General features: G+C 40.3%; 1 long non-coding RNA gene across 3 annotated transcripts in view; it reads left to right on the top strand.

Moving 5' to 3' along the window:
* The window catches only part of LOC140501781 (uncharacterized), a 112,354-nt gene that overhangs the window by 83,129 nt on the left and 15,301 nt on the right, over positions 1–13,924 (top strand). For 2 of the 3 annotated variants that reach the window (XR_011966349.1, XR_011966351.1), the window contains exon 2: positions 1,606–1,723. The exons of the other annotated variant lie outside the window; for it this stretch is intronic. This is a non-coding gene — a long non-coding RNA (uncharacterized lncRNA). The remainder of the gene's footprint in view (positions 1–1,605; positions 1,724–13,924) is intronic. 3 annotated transcript variants of the gene reach the window in all.

The following is a 13,924-nucleotide window of genomic DNA, read 5'->3' on the forward strand; positions in this document are numbered from 1 at the left end:
AGAAACCCAGCATTAAAAAAAAAGTCTCCATTATCAAGGAACTCAGTTTAATGGGAGAAACAACATGCAAATAGCTATATACAAACAAGATATAATTAGGATAAACTAGAGATAATCACAGAGAGAGGGCTCTAAGATTAATCAAGCCTGGGAAAGACTTCTTGCAGAAGATGGGGTTTTTTACTGAATCTTGAAGGAGGCCAAGAGTCAGAGACTGGGAGAGAGAGGATTTCAGGGATGGGAGACAGCCAGAAAAAATTCATCGAGTTGGGAGATGGAGTGCTCAAGGAACAACAAAGAAGCCGCTGGATCTCAAACCTCAAAAGATAGGAAGAATCCAGGTTACTAAAGGTTTTGAATGTCATAGAGAGGATTTTATATTTGACCTCAGGGGTAATTTATTGATTGGGGAGGGGATGTGATATGATCAGATCTTTGATTTAGGAAGATCGCTTTGATAATTGCATGGAGGAAGGACTCTAGTGGGATAAGGAGACAGACTAGTAACTAGTGACAAAGTCCTTTGTGTTCTCATCCTTAGCTAAGTCATTATAATCAGTGACTTGATGAAATCATGCTTATCATATTTAGAGCTGATATGAACTTGGAGGTAAATATTACATACTAAATAACCAATTAAGGATCTAAAAATAATCTCAAAAGACCAGAATGATAGGCTACATTGATGGCACCTGAGACATAAATATAAAGACTTACACTTGGATTAAAGTGGAACAGTTGGAGAGAGAAAGTGTGGATAGACAGCAATTCACTCAAAAACATTTGGGGACCTTAGAGGATGGCAGGATAAACTAGGAATTAATAGAGGTTCACAGTCAGAGAGGTGGTAATATCATTATGGGGCAGCTAGGTGATGCAGTGGATAGAGTATCAGGCCTTGAGTCAGGAGGATCTGAGTTCAAATACAGCCTCAGACGCTTCCTAGCTGTTTGCCTCAGTTTCCTCATCTGTAAAATGAGCTGGAGAAGGAAATGGCAAACCAATACAGTATCTTTGCCCACAAAACCCCAAGTGAAGGCATGAAAAGTTGGACATGACTGAAACAAATAGACAACAACAATCCAATCGTACTCTACCCTACTCAGGACAAATGCAGAATATCCATATTTAAGAAAAGACACATTGAGGAACATCCAGAGGGTGGCCGAGATGGTTAGGGGACTAGAAACTATGCCATGGTAGGATCAACTGAAGGACGTGAGGATATTTTTATCTAGAGAAGAGAAGATTTAGGAAGAGCGTAATTGCTATCTTCAGTTATTTGAAGGACGATCATGTGAAAGGGGGACTAGACTTGTTGTGCTTTGTCTCAGAGGGCAGAACTAGGATGCAGCGGGTACCAAGTTGAAGAAATGTAGATTTTTAGATATATGAAAGAAAAAATTTCCCAATATTTGGAGTTATCCTGAATTGGAATGGGATGTATTGGGAGGAAGGGAGAGCTTCTTTTCATTGGAAGTTTTCAAACAAAGGCTGGATGACTACTTGTAGATAGGATTCATTTTTCCATAAGGATTGCTTCTAAAATTTTATTTATTTTTCAATAAATAGAAATTTATCATCTTTCCCTTCCACCTGTTTCAGTGGAGAAAAGAACGAAAAACCATAATGTGTGGTCAAGCAAGACAAACACCTACATCGTCTATACCCCCAAATGTACATCTTATTCTCCATCCTGGGTCCATCACTTCTCTGTCAAGAGGTGGGTAGCAGTATTTTGCAATCTGGCCATTGCATTGACCAAAGGTCTTAAGTCTTCCAAGTTGTTTGTCTTTATAATGCTGTTGTATAAACTGTTCTTTTATTCTGGTCACATCACTCTCTACAAGTTCTTACAAGTCTTCCCAGGTTTCTCTGATATAGATGATTACTACATTGCCATCAATAATAATAAACACATTCCCAGTGTCCACTATGTTGAAAAGAATGTTCAGAATTGACAAAACTTTTGAGACTTAACAAGTTGGACAAGCTTAGACTATAAAACTAGATTACCTGCATATAATTTGTCTTCCTGAATTTTGTGGGTACCCTGAGATGTCTTTGACTATAATGATGGAGGTTCTTGCTTTCTGAATGATGGACTCAGTGTGATGTGACTGGGGATTTACTACTGAGAAGGTGCATGAAACAGAAAAGAGATCAAATTTGCCATTGCAAAGTATTCACCACTGAAATCCAACCAAAATCATTGACTTCCCAGTTTTATCTAAGACTAACCCTGGGTATTTGCCCTCTGATATATAAAAAATGAAGTGTGTGCTCATTCAATACAAATCCTGCTAGGTAACAAGGCTCTTTTCCCCTTGAAAACATGACCATTTCAGCCTTATAACTCCTAGGGACTTCCCTCAACTTCAGTTTCCTTAGTAAATGCTTATAATTGGTGATGGTGAAGATAAGTTTCAACTCTTACCTGAAAAGGTACCTCCCAAGACAACATACCTGATGAATGGTGTGGTCATATACCCTTTGCTTGATGACTTCCATTGAGGAGAAGCTCCTTCTCTCCCAAGGCAACACACTCCACTTTTGGAAAGCTGTTTGTTAGGAAATTTTTCTTTTCTTTTTCTTTTTAAACATTTGTTTTCAGTTTTCTACAATCGCTTCCATAAGTCTTAGATTTCCCCCCTTCCCTCCCTAAGACGGCATGCAATCTTATGTGGATTCTACATATTAAATACATTTTCACCTTAGTCAAATTGCATGAAAGAATTAAAATGAATGGGAGAAACAATGAGAAAAACCTAAACAAAATAAAGGATAACGTAAGAGAAATTATTTTGCTTCATTCTGCTTTCCAATTCCATAGTTCTTTGGATGGAAATTTTTCTTTATAGATACCTGAAATCAGAAACTTTGAGACTCTTGGAGCTTTCAGGTCCTGTAGGTAGCTGTTGAGACCATTCCCAGTTCAAGGCATGTTAGGAACTGAAAACATTGATGGGAAATCTGTTAAAATAATAATATATAGACACATATAGATATTATGTAAATCCCCCTCCTCCATAAAAAGATTACCTGTCACTCAAAAAGTAAACATTTAAATAAAAGAAATTTTAGATGCCTACTATGAGTAAGGCACTCTATGATGGTCATATGATAGCAGCCATTGAGGTATTATTTATTCCTAATGCTTTCCTAAGTAGAGAGGCAGCTAGGTGGAGCAGTAGATAAAGCACTATGCCTGGAGTTAGGAAGACCCAAGTTCAAACCCAACCTTAGACACTAGCTGTGTGGCCTGGGCAAGACACTTAACTTCTGTCTGCCTAGGTTTTCTTAACAGTTAGACAAGGTTTTTCATTCACAAGAAGAAGGAAGTGAATGTAGCTAAAGATAGCTGAAGTGATTGATCAGTATCCAAGAGTGAAGGCTCTACTTACAGTTTGATTTAGTTTTATCTGGACTATTCACCAGTAGTGTATTAAAAGGTATCAGAGTTCTGCTTACATTAGAACGATGCATTTGTAAGAGGACTGTTACCTCGATATAAAACAACTCAACTCTTAATATGGACAGCCCATCCAGAATTGATCTGTTGCCTAGGTTGCAGTTATATAATCAACTTCAATTCTCCATACCAGGCCAAAATGGAGATCCAGAAAGATAATAGAGTACATATGTCTTGAATCTTTCTTATATGACAAAATCTGTTTGTGAGTTATCAATAAGCCACTTGCTTATATCAACTAAGTATGAAAAAATATTTCTGTTCCTTAATTCTGGTGATCATATTCCCTTCATCATAATTTATCTTACTATGAGTGAGAGGCAGCATGAGGGCAGTGTAGGGGTTCCCAACCAAAGTATGTTTTCTTTTCTGTATTTGCAGAATTAACTCTAAGATTTCTTTCCTATCATACTAAATAATGAATACTGGCAGGTATACTGAAAGTTGTTTGAAAGCTGAAGGACTGAAAAAGACTGGGAATTCCTGGAATAGTGGATAGGGAGTGTGTCAGAGAGCCAAGATGTCAAGTCCCAGCTTTGACACTTATTGACTGTGTGACCCTGGGCAAGTCATTTAATCTTTCAGTATTCTAGGTAATTCTCCAAGACCAGAAGAGGCAGACTTGCTTTGGAAGGTGGGGAGTTTCCATGCCTGGAGAGTTCTTTATATAATGAAATCATTGTCTCAATCTCATTGTTCATATTTTCCTATGTAATGACTGTCATTATTTAATGATTTTGTATTGATCCTATGGGCAGCTACATGGCACAATGGATAGAATGCCAGGGTTGGAGTCAGGAAGACTCATCTTCCTGAGTGAAATCTGACCTCAGACACTTAGTGGTACAACCCTGGACAAGTCACTTAATCCTATTGGCCTCAGTTTCCTTATCTGTAAAATGAGCTGGAGAAAGAAGTGATAACCACTCTGGTAGCTTTACCAAGATAACTCCAAATGGGATCACCAAGAGTCAGACACAACTAAAATAACTGAACAACAACAATAAATTGATTCTATCAATTTTCTGTCAAAAACCTTCTCAACTTGATTAGAAGAATGAGAGATGTACCCAGAGTCTAAATGTAGGGAAGGATGGCAGACTCAAAAACCCAAACCTAAAGGAGTCCAGGTTTGGGAGCTGGCAGAGTACACATGAGGCAGTTTGCATACATAGAATTCTGTGCCTCTCAGGAAGGGCTCTGGTCAGGCCTTGTGATGCTGGAGAATAACTCATTATCTGAACAATGAGAAACATTCATCCCCCTGAGCACAGTGGTACTAATTGTCTGCCCTAAAGATGTGTTAGACTAATGCATAATCAAACCATTGCCATTGTAACAATGGATTAGGGGAGAAAAGCAATTCATATAAAGGCTTTGCGGCTGAATATTTGTGTGAGTTTGGGCAAGTTGTTTAAACTCTTTGTCTCAGCTGTAAAATGAAGTGACTGGATGATGTAACCTCCAGAGTCCTTTCCAGCTTTAAAAGGATGCTCCCATGATCTCCCGCTGATGATCCTGTTCCCATGTCAAACTCAATACATCCACACAGAGCTGCAACCTATCCTCTAAGACCTGCTCCTCCTTCTGACTTGGCTATTTCTATTGGTGGCATCAAGTATTCCATCTTTGAAAACACAACATTAGCTTTGATCCTTGACTTTCCCTACTTTTCTTATGTAATCAATCAAAAAGTCCCTGTGGCTTCTGCAGTGTTTCTTGCTTTCGTCTCCGTCCCTTCATTTCCACTGCCACCATAGAGGCGCTTACTTTCATCATCTGGATTATTATTATGATAGCCTCCTCATAAGTTTTCCCAACTTTTTTTTGTTGTTTTTGTTCAGTTGTTTTAATTGAATCAGACTCTTCATGACCCCATTTGGGGATTTTCTTGGCAGAGATATTAGAGTGGTTTGCATTTTTCTTTAGCTCATTTTACAGATGAGGAAACTGAGACAAATGGTGTTAAGTGACTTGCTTAAAGTCACAAAGCTAGAGAGTGTTTGAGGCCAGATTTGAACTCAGGAAGAGGAGTCTTTCTGACTCTAGGCTCAATACTCTATCTACTGTGCCACCTACAATACTGAAGAACTTCTCTGGGCAAACATATTTTGACATAATTTTCCATAAGCCCTCATGACTCACAGTATCAAAGCCCTTGGTCAGATCTACAAATGTTGTGTACAGACCTCTGTTCTGCTTCTGGCATTTCTCCTGGAGTTGTCGGGCAACAAACACCATATCAACTGTTCCCTGGACTTTCCTTTCGGAAGCCACACTGGCTTTCAGGTAGATGACCATCTTCAAGGTGAAGGATCTAGAATCTTGCCAACAATGACTAATAGAGAGACCCCCCTTTGCCCCCATGATTGTCATAGGACAATCTATTTACTTTACCTTTATGGAGATGAGGTATCTTGGGTCATCCTTGAACTCCTGGGGAATAACCTGCTCTTGTCATATAACCTGGAAAAGTTCAGTCAGCTTTTGTATGAGCAATGGTCCCCCTACTTGGTAAATCTCAGCTGAACTAGAGTCAGCACCAGGTGATTTGCCACATGAAAGGAGTCTAATGGCATTGAAAACCTCTTCTTCAGTTGGAGCTTCAGTTAAGTAGGGATTGACTTCAACCTGAGGTAAATGGTCAATGTCCCCAGCATTGATTGATGATGGTCTGTTGAGAACACTATGGAAGTGTTCAGCCCATCTCTCTAGGATCATATCCTTAACACTAATCAATGTAGCTCCATCAGTACTGAGTAGTTGAGATGCATCATAGCTTTTTGGTCCATAAATAGGTTTCAGGGTTCATGATGGCATGCTGGCCTAGGTTCTACATAATGGGCAATGCTCTTGTGCCTTCCCAGTAACCAATGAAGTGAAACAAGGCTGTGTACTTTCTCCCATGCTTTTTAGTATGGTGTTTTCAGCCATGTTGTCAAATGCTTTCAATGAGGATGAACATGGCATCAAGGTTAGCTACCCCACTGATGGTAAATTCTTCAATTTGAAAAGGCTACAAGCCAAAACCAAAGCAGAGGGAGTGTTGGTGTATGATTTTCTATTTGCAGATAATTGTGCACTCAATGCAGCCTCTGAAGCTGCAATACAACAAAGTATGAATCAATTCTCTTCTGTTTGTGCTAATTTTGGCCTAACAATTAACCCTAAGAAAACACAGGTGCTCCATCAGCTACCACCACACCATCCATATGTGGAACCATTGGTTACAGCAAATGGAGAAGTTTTGAATGTTTTGGATAAGTTCACTTATCTTGGTAGTATGCTTTTCAGGAATGTACACATTGCCAATGAGACTGAAACATGCATTGCCAGAGCTCTGAAGGAAAGTATGGAAGAGAAGACTGACTAGCAAACTGAAGGTCTACAGAGCTGTAGTGCTGACTTCATTGTTGTATGCATATGAAACATGGACAGTCTACCAGCACCATGCCAAGAAACTGAATCACTTCCATTTGAATTGTCTTAGGAAGATTCTAAAGATCACCTGGCAGGATGAGGTACTAGACACTGAGGTCCTTACTGGAACTAAACTGCCAAAAAGACTGTTTTATGGAGAACTCACATGGGACAGGTGTTCACATGGCAGGCAGAAGAAGCAATACAAAGACACTCTCAAAGTCTTGCTTGAGAACTTGGAAATTGATTGTGTGACATAGGAGACACTGGCATAGGACCTCTCAGCATGGCATGTCCACATCAGAGAAGGTGCTATGTGCTCTATGAGAAAAGCAGAATTGAAACAGCTTGAAGGAAATGCAGGATGCTCAAATTTAGAGTATCCACCCCAAACGTTCACACAGACTATTTGTGCCTGACTTGAGCAGAGCATTCTGAGCTTGTATTGGTCTGATTAGTTACAGTAGGACACACTGAAAATTGACTCTGGCTTAGTAATGTCATTTTGGTCCTCTTTGAGAACAAAGGACAACAACCAACCAACTGTGCCACTTAGATACCTAACCTCCCCTCTTTCCTCACCCTAAACCATCTTTCATGCTGCTTCTAGATTTAACCCCTTTATGTATAGGTCTTCTCGTGTCACCCTTTTGCTCAATTCTTTTTTTTTCTTCTTTTTAAAAAATTTATTTATTTAACTTTTAACATTCATTTTCACAAAATTTTGGGTTCCAAATTTTCTCCCCATTTGTCCCCTCCCCCCCAAAACACCGAGCATTCTAATTGCCTCTATCACCATTCTGCCCTCTCTTCTATCATCCCTCTTTTCCCTTGTCCCCATCTTCTCTTTTGTCCTGTAGGGCCAGATAACTTTCTATACCCCATTACCTGTATTTGTTATTTCCTAGTAGCAAGAACAGTACTCAACAGTTGTTCCTAAAACTTTGAGTTCCAGCTTCTCTTCATCACTCCCTCCCCACCCATTCCCTTTAGAAGGCAAACAATTCAATATAGGCCATATCTGTGTACTTTTGCAAATGACTTCCATAATAGTCATGTTGTGTAAGACTAACTATATTTCCCTCCATCCTATCCTGCCCCCCATTGCTTCTATTCTCTTTTTTGATCCTGTCCCTCCCCAAGAGTGTTGAGTTCAAATTGCTCCCTCCTCCTATTGCCCTCCTTTCCTTCATCCCCCCCACCCTGCTTATGCCCTTCTCCCCCACTTTCCTGTATTGTAAGATAGGTTTTCATACCAAAATGAGTGTGCATTTTATTCCTTCCTTTAGTGGAATGTGATGAGAGTAAACTTCATGTTTTTCTCTTACCTCCTCTCTTTTTCCCTCCACTAAAAAGTCTTTTGCTTGCCTCTTTTATGAGAGATAATTTGCCCCATTCCATTTCTCCCTTTCTCCTCCCAATATATTTCTCTCTCACCCCTTAATTTCATTTTTTAAGATATGATCCCATCCTATTCAATTCACTCTGTGCTCTCTGTCTGTGTGTGTGTGCATGTGCGCGCGCGCGTGTGTGTGTGTAATCCCACCAACTACCCAGATACTGAAAAGTTTCAAGAGTTACAAATATTGTCTTTCCATGTAGAAATGTTCAACTTTAGTAAGTCCCTTACGATTTCTCTTTTCTGTTTACCTTTTCATGCTTCTCTTGATTCTTGTGTTTGAAAGTCAAATTTTCTTTTCAGCTCTGGTCTTTTCATCAAGAATGCTTGAGAGTCCTCTATTTCATTGAAAGACCATTTTTTCCCCTGAAGTATTATACTCAGTTTTGCTGGGTAGGTGATTCTTGGTTTTAGTCCTAGTTCCTTTGACTTCTGGAATATCCTATTCCACGCCCTTTGATCCCTTAATGTAGAAGCTGCTAGATCTTGTGTTATCCTGATTGTATTTCCACAATACTTGAATTGTTTCTTTCTAGCTGCTTGCAATATTTTCTCCTTGACTAGGGAACTCTGGAATTTGGCCACAATGTTCCTAGGAGTTTCTCTTTTTGGATCTCTTTCAGGTGGTGATCTGTGGTTCCTTGAATAGTTATTTTGCCCTCTGTTTCTAGAATCTCAGGGCAGTTTTCCTTGATAATTTCATGAAAGATGATGTCTAGGCTCTTTTTTTGATCATGGTTTTCAGGTAGTCCCAGAATTTTTACATTGTCTCTCCTGAATCTATTTTCCAGGTCAGTGGTTTTTCCAATAAGATATTTCACATTATCTTCCATTTTTCCAATCTTCTCGCTATGTTCTGTGATATCTGTCTTTCTCATAAAGTCCTTAGCGTCCATCTGTGCCATTCTAGTTTTGAAAGAACTATTTTCTTCAGTGACCTTTTGAATCTCCTTTTCCATTTGGCTAATTCTGCTTTTGAAAGCATTCTTCTCCTCATTGGCTTTTTGAACCTCTTTTGCCAATTGAGTTAGGCTAGTTTTCAAGGTGTTAATTTCTTCAACATTTTTTTGGTTCTCCTTTAGCAGGGAGCTGATCTGCTTTTCATGCTTCTCTTTCATCCCTCTCATTTCTCTTCCCAGTTTTTCCTCCACCTCTCTAACTTGATTTTCAAAATTCTTTTTGAGCTCTTCCATGGCCTGAGCCCATTGGGTGGGCTGGGACACAGAATCCTTGATTTCTGTGTCTTTGTCTGATGGTAAGCATTGTTCTTCCTCATCAGGAAGGAAGGGAGGAAATGTCTGTTCTCCAAGAAAGTAGCTTTCAATAGTTTTATTTCTTTTCCCTTTTCTGGGCATTCTACCCAGCCAGTGACTTGACCTCTGAATATTCTCCTCACACCCACCTCGCCTCCTGGTCCTCCCAGCCAGCGTTTGGGGACTGAGATTCAAATGCTGCTTCCTGCCTTAGGGCTTTTGGCGGGGGCAGGGCTGCTATTCAGTGTGAGAATTAAGTTCAGGTGGTCAGGTCAGGGCAGGGCCGCCTCTCAGGCTCAGTTCCCTCAGGGGGTTTATGTACAGACCTTCCACAATGGATCCAGGCTCCCACCAGCTTGGGGAGTCCCTGTCTGCAGCCGCCTCTCAGCTTCTATCTCCCGGGGGCACCTGAGCCATGGGGGCACCCCACTCCCCTCTCCACCTGCCAAAGAGACTCTCTCACCGACCCCCGTCACCTGTGGGTGGAGGGGCTTGTGCCGCCGCTGGAGATCCCGTCCCCGTAGCCCACTCAGATTTTTTCCTCACGGTGTCGCGGCTGCTGCAGGGCTGCCCTCTGCTCCCAGTCCCGGTGCCCAGTCCGCAGCGCGAAGGACCCCCCGTGAGAGGTTTGCAGGTCTCTCCAGAACAGAAATCTCCCTCGCTCCAATATTCCGTGGCCTCTGGGTGCAGAATTCACCGTGAGTTGGTCCCCTCTAGCCGTTCTGTGGGTTGTGGGTTCGGAGCTATGTGTATGTGCATCTTTCTACTATGCCATCTTGGCTCCGCCCCCCTGTCTCATCATTTTTTAATGTATTCCATTACATTCATATACCACAACTTGTTCAACCATTCCCCAATTGATGGGCATCCGCTCAATTTTCAATTTTTTTTGCCACCACCAAAACAGCTGCTATAAATCTTTTTGTACATGTGAGTCCTTTTCTCTTTTTTATGATTTTTTTGAGCTATAGACATAGAAGTGGTGTTTCTTGATCAATGAGTGAGTTCGTCCTTCATTACCAAAGAAGACCACGCCATCAGAGAAATGGTGACATGACTTGCACTTGACTTTGTTTTGAGGGAGGAAGGGCTGTGCAAGGTCACCAGCCTCACTTCTCCTCCAGATCCATCTGAATCCAGTGACCAGATATTCATCAGGATGACTGGAGATCACCCAGGATGAGACAGTTTGGGTTAAGTGACTTGCCCAAGGTCACATAGCTAGTGAGTGTCAAGTGTCTGAGGTGAGATTTGAACTCAGGTCCTGCTGACTCCTGTATTGGTGATCTATCCACTGCACCACCTGGCTGCTCCTGATCAATGGATGTGCACAGTTTATAGCCCTTGGGCACAGTTTAAGGAATATTTTCTAATGAACTCTTTAGTAGATTGAGTCTCTAAATATTTTATGCATTTGGTAGTTATTTTAAATGGAATTTCTCTTCCCATCACTGCCCCTTGAGTTTTGTTATTATTACATAGAAATACTATTGATTTTGTTTAATTGTTATGCTTTCCATTTACATTGTGGTGGTTGTGTATATTTAAATTTGGTTTTGTTTATTTCACTTTTCATCAGTTAACATGTCTTCCTATGCTCCTCTATATTCATCATATACATAATTTCTTATAGCATAATAACATTCCATTACATTCATTTACCATAATTTCTTTAACCTTTGCATAATTGATCAGCATCTACTTTATTTTTAATTCTTTGCTATTACAATAAGTGCTACTGTTGCATACTCATTTATTAATTCAGTCCAAGCTGCCCATGAGCAGGATAACAATATATTCACAGGGAATTGGAATGGACTTTGAGGAGTCATTGCACCAAAAGGCTCTTAGGTCACTTCTCATGAGCTGCTCTGCCACATAGGATAGCTTTTGCTAACTACCGAAAGAGTCTGACTCATATGTCCAAAGGACAGATGCTTTTTTTTGATAACACTGAAGAAGCGTCTATAAAATTTGAATCTGTCCTTCCACAAATAGGGAAAAAAATGACTCACTGATTATCTTGCATAGATATTTGCAATGTAGAGATGGAGAACAAGAGACACATAAATAAGCCTGTGTTCTACACTGTGACCTCCAAGTTACTAAAAAACTTTCAGTCGGTTGACCATGTTCTCTATGTGACTTTGCCTCAATTCATTGAATATTTCTGGGACTTAATTTCCTCCTCTAAAACATGTGGGAGTTGAATTAGATGATTTCTAAGGCTCTGTGTCCTATGATCAAGACTTATTGGAAAGCAGAGACAAGAACCACAAAGCATGAGAAGGCATGGAGGGTTAGAAATCTGAAGTAATGAAGAGATGACTCAACAACGAAATCATGGATTCATTACAAAAAATCTTCTATAGCTAATTTTATGATATATCATTCCCCTAAGAAATGGAGATTTGCAGGCTTTGCTTTTTAAAAATTTAGTGGAGTGCCACAAGATTGGTGACCAAAGCTCATTCAGGTGCCAGTTTAGGGGTTCCTGACTCAGACTGTGAACTTGCCAAAGGAGCATGGGAGATATTTGATAACCATATTATCCTGCTGAATGTAACTACACTATTTATTTTAATTCTGTGTGCATACATATGCAGGAGCTCTAGTATTTTTATTTAAGTTTATTTCCTTTCATATTGAATGAGGGTATGGGAAGGCTCATAGGGACAAAAAAGGCTGAGAATCTGTCCTATGTGAAGATTTTCTTAACCCTCTCAATTGTTAGCAACATCTTCCTTACCAAAAAAAAATAATTTTGTGTTGATTTTTGTATATCCTATCTTTGTGTACATGCTATTACTTCTAGTAGAATATAAGTCTCTTGTGAACAGGGACTATTTTCATTTTCATCTTTATGAAATGGGGGTTGGTGCATGCACAGAGTGCTTCAGCTCAGCTGACTGATGCAACTTCCCCACTTGGAGAAGCTGAGAAGCTCACTTCCCTTAGAGCTGTGACATGTTAGAGTTCTTTATGGGGGATATAAAGTATACATAGACATTTGGTAAGTGATTCTGATCGGCTAGCTATGTGGTGAATTGCAGGCTCTTTGATGTGGCACCCACATTTGATTGACTAAGACATCCAAAGGCCTTAATGGACTTCTATCAGACCTTTCTTGCCTCAGTCCCTTTTGAGGAGAGAGACAGTGCTATGGGGCGAATAAACCTTGGGGCCTTTTCCCCACTGAGGCCACTTTGGCTCTGAGAAATGAGCCTCAGACCTCAGCCTCTGTATCTGTTCCTTTATGTTTTAGGTGGTTGGCTGGTTGTTGTCCTTCATTCTTGAAGAAAACCAAAATGATGTCATTATGTAGAAGCAAGTTACAGTGAGTCTGTGGCTGATCAAACCAATAGGAGCTCAGAATGCTTTACTACAGGTTGGGCACAAATAGTACATGTGAATATTTGGGGCGGATTCTCTAAATTTGTGCATCTCACATTTCTTTTGACCTACTTTACTTTTGCTTTGCTCACAGAGCACTGCACCTTCTCTGACGAGGGCATGCCATGCTGGGTGGTCCTGTGCCAGCATCTTATGACACACAATCAATTCCAAAATTCTTTTTTAAAAAATTAATTTATTTGTTTTCAGTTTTCTGCAGTCACTTCCATAAGTCTTAGATTTTCTCCCCCTCCCTCTCACCTCCCTCCCTGAGATGGCATGCAATTTTATATGGGTTCTACACATACATTCTCATTAATCACATTTTCACATTGGTCATGTTGCACAGAAGAATTAAAATGAATGGGAGAAACCATGAGAAAAAAACAAGCCAGAACAAAATATAATACAAGAGAAAACATTTTGCTTCATTCTATGTTCTGATTCCGTAGTTCTTTCTCTGTATGTGGATGGCATTTTTCCTCAAGAGTCCTTTGGGAATGTTCACAGCATTGCTGTGAAGGGCTAGGTCTACCAGAAACAGTCCTCGCACACTGTGACTGTTCCTGTGTACCATGTTCTCCTGGTTCTGCTCCTTTCACTGAGCATCAGATCATAGAAGTCCTTCCAGGTCTCTCTAAAGTCCTCCTATTCATCATTTCTTATAGCACAATTGTATTCCATTACATTCACATACCACAACTTGTTCAGCCATTCCCCAGTTGATGGGCATCCCCTCAATTTCCATTTCTTGGCCACCACAAACAGAGCTGCTATAAATAGTTTTGTACATGTGGGACCTTTTCCCATTTTTATAATCTCTTTGGGATATTGTCCTAGAAGCAACATTGCTGGGTCAAAGGGTAAGCACATTTTTGTAGCCCTTTGGGCATAGTTCCAAATTGCTCTCCAGAATGGTTGAATCAGCTCACAGCTCCACCAACAATGAATGTGTTCCATCTCTCCCACTTCTTCTCCAACATTTAT

Source organism: Notamacropus eugenii, chromosome 4, assembly GCF_028372415.1.
Source record: "Notamacropus eugenii isolate mMacEug1 chromosome 4, mMacEug1.pri_v2, whole genome shotgun sequence".
NCBI classification, from domain to species: Eukaryota; Metazoa; Chordata; class Mammalia; order Diprotodontia; family Macropodidae; genus Notamacropus; species Notamacropus eugenii.